This window comes from Canis lupus, chromosome 13 (assembly GCF_011100685.1).
Source record: "Canis lupus familiaris isolate Mischka breed German Shepherd chromosome 13, alternate assembly UU_Cfam_GSD_1.0, whole genome shotgun sequence".
Classification (NCBI taxonomy): Eukaryota; Metazoa; Chordata; class Mammalia; order Carnivora; family Canidae; genus Canis; species Canis lupus.
Genome location: NC_049234.1, coordinates 4,416,995 through 4,426,095, shown reverse-complemented (window position 1 = coordinate 4,426,095; position 9,101 = coordinate 4,416,995). Strand labels below are relative to the sequence as shown.

The 9,101-nt window shown below is 50.7% G+C and overlaps 1 long non-coding RNA gene across 2 annotated transcripts; it reads left to right on the top strand.

Annotated features, from left to right (window-relative positions):
- The first annotated feature begins 769 nt into the window (after window positions 1–769).
- LOC119864614 lies at window positions 770–8,379 on the top strand. Of its 2 annotated transcripts, none has more exons than XR_005368262.1 (3): window positions 770–1,002; window positions 7,222–7,616; window positions 8,187–8,374. It is a non-coding gene; the product is annotated as an uncharacterized LOC119864614 (long non-coding RNA). The 2 variants fall into 2 exon arrangements; XR_005368263.1 differs by having other exon boundaries at window positions 771–1,002; window positions 7,222–7,293; window positions 8,187–8,379.
- The last annotated feature ends 722 nt before the right edge of the window (window positions 8,380–9,101 follow it).

Genomic DNA, 9,101 nt, shown 5'->3' with positions numbered 1-9,101 from the left:
CCCGCCTCCCTGAGCCCCGTGGGCGCTGACTCACGCTCGGACTCCCCGCGTCCCGCCGGCGCGCCCACGACGTGCCCTCCGCCCCGTTTCCGCACCGCTTCCTCCCAGGCTTCTCCCCGCCGCCCGCCGCCCCTCCTAGCGACCGCCCCCCGCGCCCCCGCCGCAGCCGGAAGCGGGCGGGCCCCTCGGCCGCCTCCCGAGCCCCGGAAGCCCGCGCCCACCCGCCGGCGCCCGGGTCTGCGGCCTCGCCCGCCCCGCCAGCTGGCCGGGCCTCCGCCCCCCGCGCCCCCCGCGCCCCCCGCGCCCCCCGCGCCCGCGCCCGCCCTGCGCTCCGGCTCCGGCTCCGGCTCCGGCTCCGGCTCCGGCTCCGGCAGCCGCCTCTTCCCGGATGGACCCGCTCGCTCCCCCGGTTTCCATGACACTGCGCTGTCCCACGCCGCCTCCGACTTTCTGACAGCCCGTTTCCTCGCGGCCGGCGCCCCCTCCCTCGCAGCCTCTCCCCGCCGCCCGCCCGAGGCGCTGCCCTCGGCGCTGCCCTCGGCCCCCCCGCCCCGCCCCGCCCCCGCCCCGGCCGAACTCGCTGGACCGCAGCCGGGCCCCTGAGGCGTGCGAGCGAGCGAGCCGGGGCAGCCAGCCACGCGACCCGGCGGACGCCCTGGAGGAGGCGAGGGGTGGCCCCGCCCACGTCTCAGCCCGGCCTCTGCTACCTGCCCCAGGCAGGCCCTCTATTCGTTCATCCGTTTACGTAGCAGAAGTTCATTGAGCCTCTGCTGAGTGCTAGGCTCTGTGGAAGCCACAAATGGAAAAACCAAGCGGCTTGCCACACTCTCGGAGCTTAGAGTCATGGTATTAACCAAATCAGGTCCAAACAAATGCTCCATTGCGACTGTGGCAAGCAGTGTTCGGGAAAGACACAGGCCGCTGTGTCTGGACCCCTTATCCAGAAGGTCTCATCTGGGCGGTCGGGGGCGGCTTCCTGGAGGACGAGATCTCTAAGCTCAGGTGTGGAGAATGAGTGTGTGACGGGCTGAATAATGGCCCCCACAGATGTCTGCCTCCCAAGCCTCAGAAGCTAGGAATAGGTTACCTTACATGGCAAGAAAACTGTGGTTCCGCTAAGGATTCGAGATGTGAGAGCCTCCTGTATTGTCTGGGTGGCACAAAGTAATCACAGGAGTCCGTATAAGAAAGAGGCAGGAGGGTCAGAGTCAGAGAAGATGTGAAGATGGAAGCAGATGTCAGTGATGACATTGCTGGAAGGGGGCTATGAGCCAAGGAAGCCTCTAGAAGCTGGAAAAGGCAAGGAAATGGATTCTTCCCTAGGGTGTCCAAAAGGAACAAAGGCCTGCTAGCCCATTTTGGACTTCTGATCCCCAGAAGAATAAGGCCTGACACTGTGTCTGATGATGATAATAACAGGAAACGCTTGAAAAATGCTCGCTCTGTCCCAGGCACTGTTCCGTGTCCTCTACACACGTTCACATACTTAATCTTTAACCCTAACCCAGTCAGTGTCCAAGTTTTGTGCTGAGTTAATGACTTCATGTCACTTATGCACCTGGGTGAGTTTCTTAGCCTCTTTGAACCCCAGTGGCCCCCTCTGTGAAGTGGGGAACGACACCACAGGCAGGGATGGTGAAGGTGAAATGACGCTGTGTTGTCTGCAGGCCTCCAGGCTGTGGGGCTAGCCACAGCAGGCACTCCCTATACTGACCTCCTCCTGCTGGGTGCCGAAGATCCTGGGTCTGGCCGAAGGGTCTTGCCGGGGCTACTGCTGTAATGTCATCATCCCCTGAGCTGCCATGGATCCGTTCCCTCCATCAACTCAGTCACTTCCTGCAAAGTTTCTCCCACTCACTCCTCCTCTTTCTCCCCTGGGCCCAGAGCGGCACATCTGCCTTTCTGGGCTCCAGCTCCCCAGGTGCCCCCCATTCCACTGAACTGTGGACAGCAGCTTCCTCCTACACTCCACTCCCACCACCTCCCTCCCTCTCAGGACCCCAGAAAGGCCCCTACAGCCCAGACCATCAGGGGTGACCCAGCTGGGGTCTGGAGGACCAGTGTAAGGCCCCGTCCTGCCCAACTGCTCCCAGGCCACCACTATCACCTCCCTCTGGTAGGAGCCCCGACCTGTGGCTGGCCCAGCCTGCCAGCCTTTGCTCAGCCCTGTCCTGTGCCCTGCCAGTACCACACCGACCTCCACTGCTACTCATCTTGGGGTGGGGGGTGCTATATGTGTCTGTCTTTCAAATGCCTGATGTAAATGTGGTGCAAGTGTGACATCCTTGAGGACAAGGACTCACCCCTGTCACTTTTTCTTTCTTCAGTACAAAAAAGATGGCTTTTATTTTATTTTATTTTATTTTATTTTAAGATTGTATTTATTTGAGAGAGAGATAGCAAGAGAGAGAGCATGAGCAGGGAGAGAAGGGGGAGGGCGGAGCAGGAGGGGAGAGCAGGAAAATAGGGAGAAGCAGATTTCCTGCTGAGCCGGGAGCCTGAAGTGGGACTTGATCTCAGGACTCTGAGATCATGACCTGAGCCCAAGGCAGACACTTAGCTGACTGAGACACCCCAAGTGTCCAAAAGATGTGTGTTTTTTTCTTATTAAAGCACAGGGACAGGACCTGTGGTAGAAAGAGCTGCCATCACTTTTGCTTTTAAGTAATTCTGGAATGTGTCCCTTTTTCACCATTCCCACCACCACCCTAGTTGAGGCCCGCAGTCTGTCACCTGGATGATTACAAAATATCGTGGCCTGTCTCCTCTGGCCTTGCCCCCTCCCATTGGGCATTAGGTGATCCTTTGAAGGCACTCCCTTTTAGAGTCTCCACTGGCCTCAGACAGAGCCCTTATGACCAGTTTCACTCCCTCCCCATCTAATTGGATCCAGGCACACTGAATGGACTTGTAGTGGCTTGAATGGACTGACTTTTCCAGATGAATGAAATGTTCTTCCTTCTGCTCAAGACTCTCCCTTTCTTCTCCCATCCAGCCCTCCTATACCCACTGGCTGACTCCTGCTCATACCCAGATCTCAGCGAGATGCACACCTCCTGGGAAGGGGCTCTCTAGCTACCTGTAGCCTTGGCCCCGTGACCTCTTGTGTAAGCCTACAGAGCCCACACACTTCCTGCTTTGTTGTAGGGAATACAGTAGGGAATGTTGCCTGTTTGTTATATACCTACTTGCCGTTCAGTTCTTTAAGGGCAGAGCCCCTGTCCCCACCACCCTGGAGCCAAGCACAATGTCTGGTACCTAGTAGGTGCTTAATAAACATCTGTCCGATTGAACTGAACTACTTCAGAAGCTCAGTCAGGTTCCCCAGTCTTTGTCCCTCTCCAAATCCCACTCACTCTTCCTTATAACAAAAGCAGCGCTTGACATTTATTAAGAGCTTATTGTATGCCTGGCACTATGTTAAGCACCTTATGCATATTGTTTACTCCTCAACCACCCTGTGAGGTAGGAACTATTACACAGAAGCCAGAACTTTTTTTTTAAGATTTTGTATTAATTTATTCATGAGACACACACACAGAGAGAGAGGCAGAGACACAGGCAGAGGGAGACCTAGGCTCCCTGAGGGGAGCCTGATGCAGAACTTGATCCCAGTACCCCTGGATCAGGACCTGAGCCAAAGGCAGATGCTCAACTACTGAGCCACCCAGGTGTCCCTACAGAAGCCAAGTCTTAAAGAGGTGACATAACTAGCTTAAAGTCACACAGCTAGACGGGATAGAGCTGTATTGGAACCCAGCTAGTTGACTTCCTTCTCAACCTCAAGAAGATACTGTCCTCCACACTCACTTGTTCCCCACATTCCTCACAAAGCCCTCTCCTTCCTCTGGCCCCCAGGGTCTTTGTCTCAATAGATCCTCCTGGCCGCTTCATCTGCAGGACTGCTTTCTGAATGCACACTGCCCTGAGCAGCTCTATAGTACAGACTTCTTTGAACTGTTAATTTCTCTCACTGGTATCAAAGTCCCCAAGAGCAAGGACCAAGATCTGTTTTTCTAGAACCCCCAGGATACCCAGCACAGTGTCAGACACATGGGTGGCACCCAGTTAATTTCCCCCAATTCATCAGTAAAACAAAGGCTAGATCTCCAGGCTCCCATCCACCTAAGGAGGTGGCTTGGGTGGTTCTGGTTTCTCTTCTACTCCCAGTTCCATTTAAATAAAGAGAAGGGTCAGAGCTCAAGGGCATTCATTGATGGAGAACTCTGGCATCTTTCTAACCTTGATGCTTCTGAAAAATAATGAATTGCAGGGACCCAGAGAATTTGGGGGAAGGCAGTGCCAAGGTTCATTGATACCAAATTTGTGAGCAGCATCTCTGATTTTATTTTTTTGTCCGAGGGCATCTGGGTGGCCCAGATGGTTAAGCATCTGCCTTTGGCTTGGGTCATGGTCTCTGGGTCCTAGGATTGAGCCCCATATTGGGCTCCCTGTGCAGCAGGGAGTCTGCTGCTCCCTCTCTCTCTGCCCCCCCCCCCCGCCCCGCCTCAAATGAATAAATAAAACCTTTTTTTTTTTTAAAAAAAAAGGAGATGAAAAAAATAAAAAGGAGATGATATTTAGTCAGCAAAAATTTCATGCACCGAGCACTTACTATATGCCAGGCAGTGGTTAGGTGATAGGAGTGAAGTTAAATATGACATGATTCCGTTTCAGGGGTCTCACTGTCTGGCAAGAGCCATGGAGAAACTCATCACAGTAAAAGGCACCTGAGTTTTACATGTTCTTGCTCCCATCTGCTTCTGCAAGTTCTCTCCAAATGTTTCTAGAAGTTTCCACATAGGCTCATGTCTAAGGCTGGGCATTGTTGCTAACACATGATTTCCATGATTGCTTTCCCCTCCACCCTGCTCAGTTCCAGTGCACTGTGTACCACACCCCTGCTGGGCTCTTACAGCTGATGATGAAGCAAGTCCTAAAGCTGGGGTGATGTCACAGAGCACGCCTCTCTTTCTGCCAAGGAGTTGTAAAGCTGGGCTATCTGAGTTCCAATGTCTTCCAGCAATTTTAGTGAAAAAACTCTGCAAGGTCTGACATGGCTGCCCAGGACCCTCTCACACACACACACACACACACACACACACATCACGACTCAGATTGATTCCACAGGTTTTGAGCTCAGAAGCTGAGCTACCTTATATCCAGAGGCACTCCTTCCTTAATAATGAAGTGTCACTCACTGAGGCAAAGGCATCTGTCTTACCTTTTCTCCCCATGGGATGAGCTCTCACCCAGAAGGCTCCTCACTCCTTCTGCAGCATTAGCCCCTGGCAGCTGGCCCACCATTTCCCTACACAAGCCTGGACACATCCCAGTGTGGCCACAGACACACCTCTCTACTCCCACCTGTTCCTCTTACACATGTGCTGCAGATTTATGCTCATACTGAGAAAAAAGACATGAGGGAAATAGAATATTTTGAGGTTTTGATTCCAGGAGATATTTTTTTATATATACTCTGCTGTCTTTTCCAAAATTTAAAAAATAAGCATGTATCATATTTGCATTCCCCCAAATAAAAGCTTTTAGTTGTGATAGATGTTGTTAAAATATAAAATTAATGACACAAGCTATAGAAGCAAAGAAGATAAAAAGATAAACTGTAAGGTGTCAAGGAGGAGATAAGCTTCCAAAAGGAATAATGTTACAATTGCAGGTTTCTGAACAAAGCAGTCATAGATATAGCTAAGCATATACCATAAAACCAATGCCATAGCAACTATAAATCTCCACAGTTATTCAAAAAGAGTAAAATTATTTTCCAGGCCCTACAAAATACACATATCACATTGATTATCTAAAGGCCCGAAATGAACTTTTACGTGTATATGCCACATATTAAACAACACACACAACTTCACAACTTTTATAACACACAAAGGCATGCTAGCTACAATAAACAGTACACAGATAATGGGCAATAGTTTTGTTCACTTTCTGCTTTAGAAGTGAGGCAATGCTTGATTTCATCCCTTCCCTCTCTCTGAAACAAGGAAGGATGTTCAAGATCTCTCCTTGAAGCTCAGTGCTAAGCACAGGGGGTGTGATTTAAGTGTCTGTTTGTTGTTGATAATGATGCTGCCTCTTTGAAAGTCTATTTTATTTTATTTTATTTTATTTTATTTTATTTTTTATTTTTATTTCTGAAAGTCATTTTGAATATCTGGAAGGGCTGACCTAGCATCCTCTCCTTCCTCAGTGTCTGTGTATTGAAAGCCACAAGGCAGGGATCAGCATCAGTGTTAACACGGGCTCCAGGGAGGCTGCGGCAGGCTCTAAAGACAGGCCTCCCCAGCCTTCCCTTCCTGCGGACCACCCAGCAGAAGTAACTGAGCACTGGTGTTCAGTGCACAGAAGCGGCTGCTGCTAGGCAGTTCTCTTCATCCGGGACAGGGGTGAGAAAGGGGTGGCTGGGAAATGAGCCGTAGGAAAAGATCTTTGCTACGAGCTGCCCCAACTTTTAAGGTCCACTACCATCTCTGACACTCTGTACCTGGAATTATTACACAGATGGTTTAATTGTGTGTAATTGTTGCCATTGTGAGAGGTAATATCATCCCCATTTTATAGATGAGGAAGCAGAGAATCAAAATCAGTGAACTTAAGAAAATGCAGTGTATTAGTTGGCCAGGGCTGCCATAACAAAGTGCCACAAGCTCAGTGTCTTAACCAATTTATTGCCTCATGATTCTGGAGGCTAGAAGTCTGAGAATAAGTTGTCCTCAAGGTTGGTTCTGGGGGCCTGTGAGGGAGAATCTGTTCCACGCATGCCTTTCTCCTAGCTTTTGAGGTTTGCCAACAATCTTAGGCGCTCCTTGGCTTGTAGATACATCATCCCAATCTCTCCCTTCATCTTCAATGGCATTCTCTGCAGGTGTGTGCTTCTGGGTCCCAATTGCCCCTTTTTATCAGGATGGCAGGCATATCAAATTAGGGCCCCTCTAATGACCTCATTTTAACTTGATTCCATCTGTAAAGATCCTCTGTCCAAATAAGACTACATTTCCTGATGCTGGGGGTTAGGACCTCTCCTGGGGGAGAGAAGTGTGCAATTTAGTCTGTAACACAAAGATCTCACCCCTGAAGAGTTACAGAGCCAATATTCAAAAACTAAACAATCTGACACCACCTCTTAGCCAAACCCTACAAATCTGCTACCTCCTACCTGGCCCTTCCTGACCATAAGGCTATCTCTCATAGGACACATCTATCACATGAACATCAGCCACTATAGAGGATGGAGCCCACCCACCGCTTTGGAAGATTTCCTAAGTATAATCTTGTATTTTCCATGCTTTCCTCTGAGGAACATGCTGATAGCACAAGTCTTTCTTCCGTGTAGATACTGAGGGACATTTGCTGCTATAAAAGGATCATTCCCATCCCCACTGACCACCTCTGCCAGAACCATGGACCCATACAGCCTTTCCCCTGAAGAAGAGATAGGGCTCTGCTGTTTGCATGCAAAGCTAATGAGCATGACACACCTCATTTTCTAGTCCTCGCAGTGACACCCTACACCTGTCATTCTGTGTGCCAAGCAGGGAAGACTGCGGCTGCCACAGAGATGGGGAGGAGGTGCAGGAGGAAGGAAGGTAGGCAGAGCACTCAACAATTCATCATGATTTGAGTGACTGCACCTTCATGCTATTTTTTTTTTTTAATTGAAAAAGCACCCTTAGTGCGACTCTAAATTAGCCTTTGTCTTGGTTTTCTCACCAGAAGACCGTTGGTTGAAGAGCAGTGCATCAACCTGATTTGGGTCATATTGGGATCCACTTGATCCTTTTCCTGGGTCTCAGGGACCCCTCAAGGCAGATGAGGCCGTCACTGAGGGTCTTGTGGCAGCACAGCAGTGTATCCAGATCCCCCTTCAGAAAGGACTTGCTGCCACAACCATGGGGACCACCTCCCCTGCAGAGAGCAGCGCCATGCCCGGGGCCAGTGACCAGCTGAGGCTGGGTATAGAGGTCCAGGGTCTCCATGCAGGGCAGTGCTCAGGTGCTATTTTAGTTCCAGATGCCTGTGATGTCAGCTGAGGTCACCCTGGGGCCCAAATCAGAGCTCAGCTTCTCCAAGTCACCCCAGCTTCCTGTCCTTTCCTTCTTTGTGTGTTGCTATGAAGAGTGCACTCTCATGAGCCCCCACAATCCATTCCGTCTCAGAGTCTGCTTCCCTGGAACCTGCCCTGGGACTGGCCTCTCCAGAGACTCAAGTCAAAGTTTGGGACTGAAGCTGCAAAGAAGAGACACTAAGCGCCCAAAATCTACCTCCAGCCAGGGGATGGGCCCCAAACGTCTGCCTTCCCAGCACCTGGCTGTGATGCTCACAGGCCTGTCCAGACTCCCTTCTGTTTGATCACTGGGAATTAGCTGACTGACGTCTTTCTCCCTCCCTCTCTTCCACAAAGATTGAGAATCTACTCTGTGCCAAGTACTGTTCTAGACACTAGAAATATAAAAGAAAAATGTTTAAGTTTGTGAAGCTTACATTCTAACAAGGGGAGGTGACAATTACCTAATAAATCAGTAAAATCATGTCTCTTGGTGATGGTACTACAGGGAGGAAAAAGCAGGGGAGGAGAGGGCTTGGGCAGAACAGAGGGGACAAAGTGAACAGAGAAAGATTCATTGGAAAGGTGATATTTGAGCAAAACCTGAAGGAAGTGAGGGACTGAGTCATGAAGCTATTTGAGGATCAGCCTTTCAGACTGCAGAAACAGCAAGTGCAAAGGCCCTGAGGCAGGAGCTTGCTGTCCTGTGTTGAAGGACAAGCAAGGAGGCAGGTGTAACTGGAGCAGAGAGGGCAAACAGTAAGAAGTGAAATCAGAGATCATGTGGGGTGGGGAGGGGATAATGGGACTGCAGGTATGGAGGGCCTCCCAGGCCACCATGGAGATTTTGGCTTTGACTCTGAGTGAGTCATGAGCCATTGGAAGACTGAGCAGAGGAGACACGATCAAATGCAACAGCTTAAAAAATCACTCTGGCTGCTGTGTGGAGAATGACCAAGGAGGGTGAAGGCAGAGCAGGAGATCCTTTACATGGGGATCTCAGTAGATATGGGCAGAAGGCAGAGGT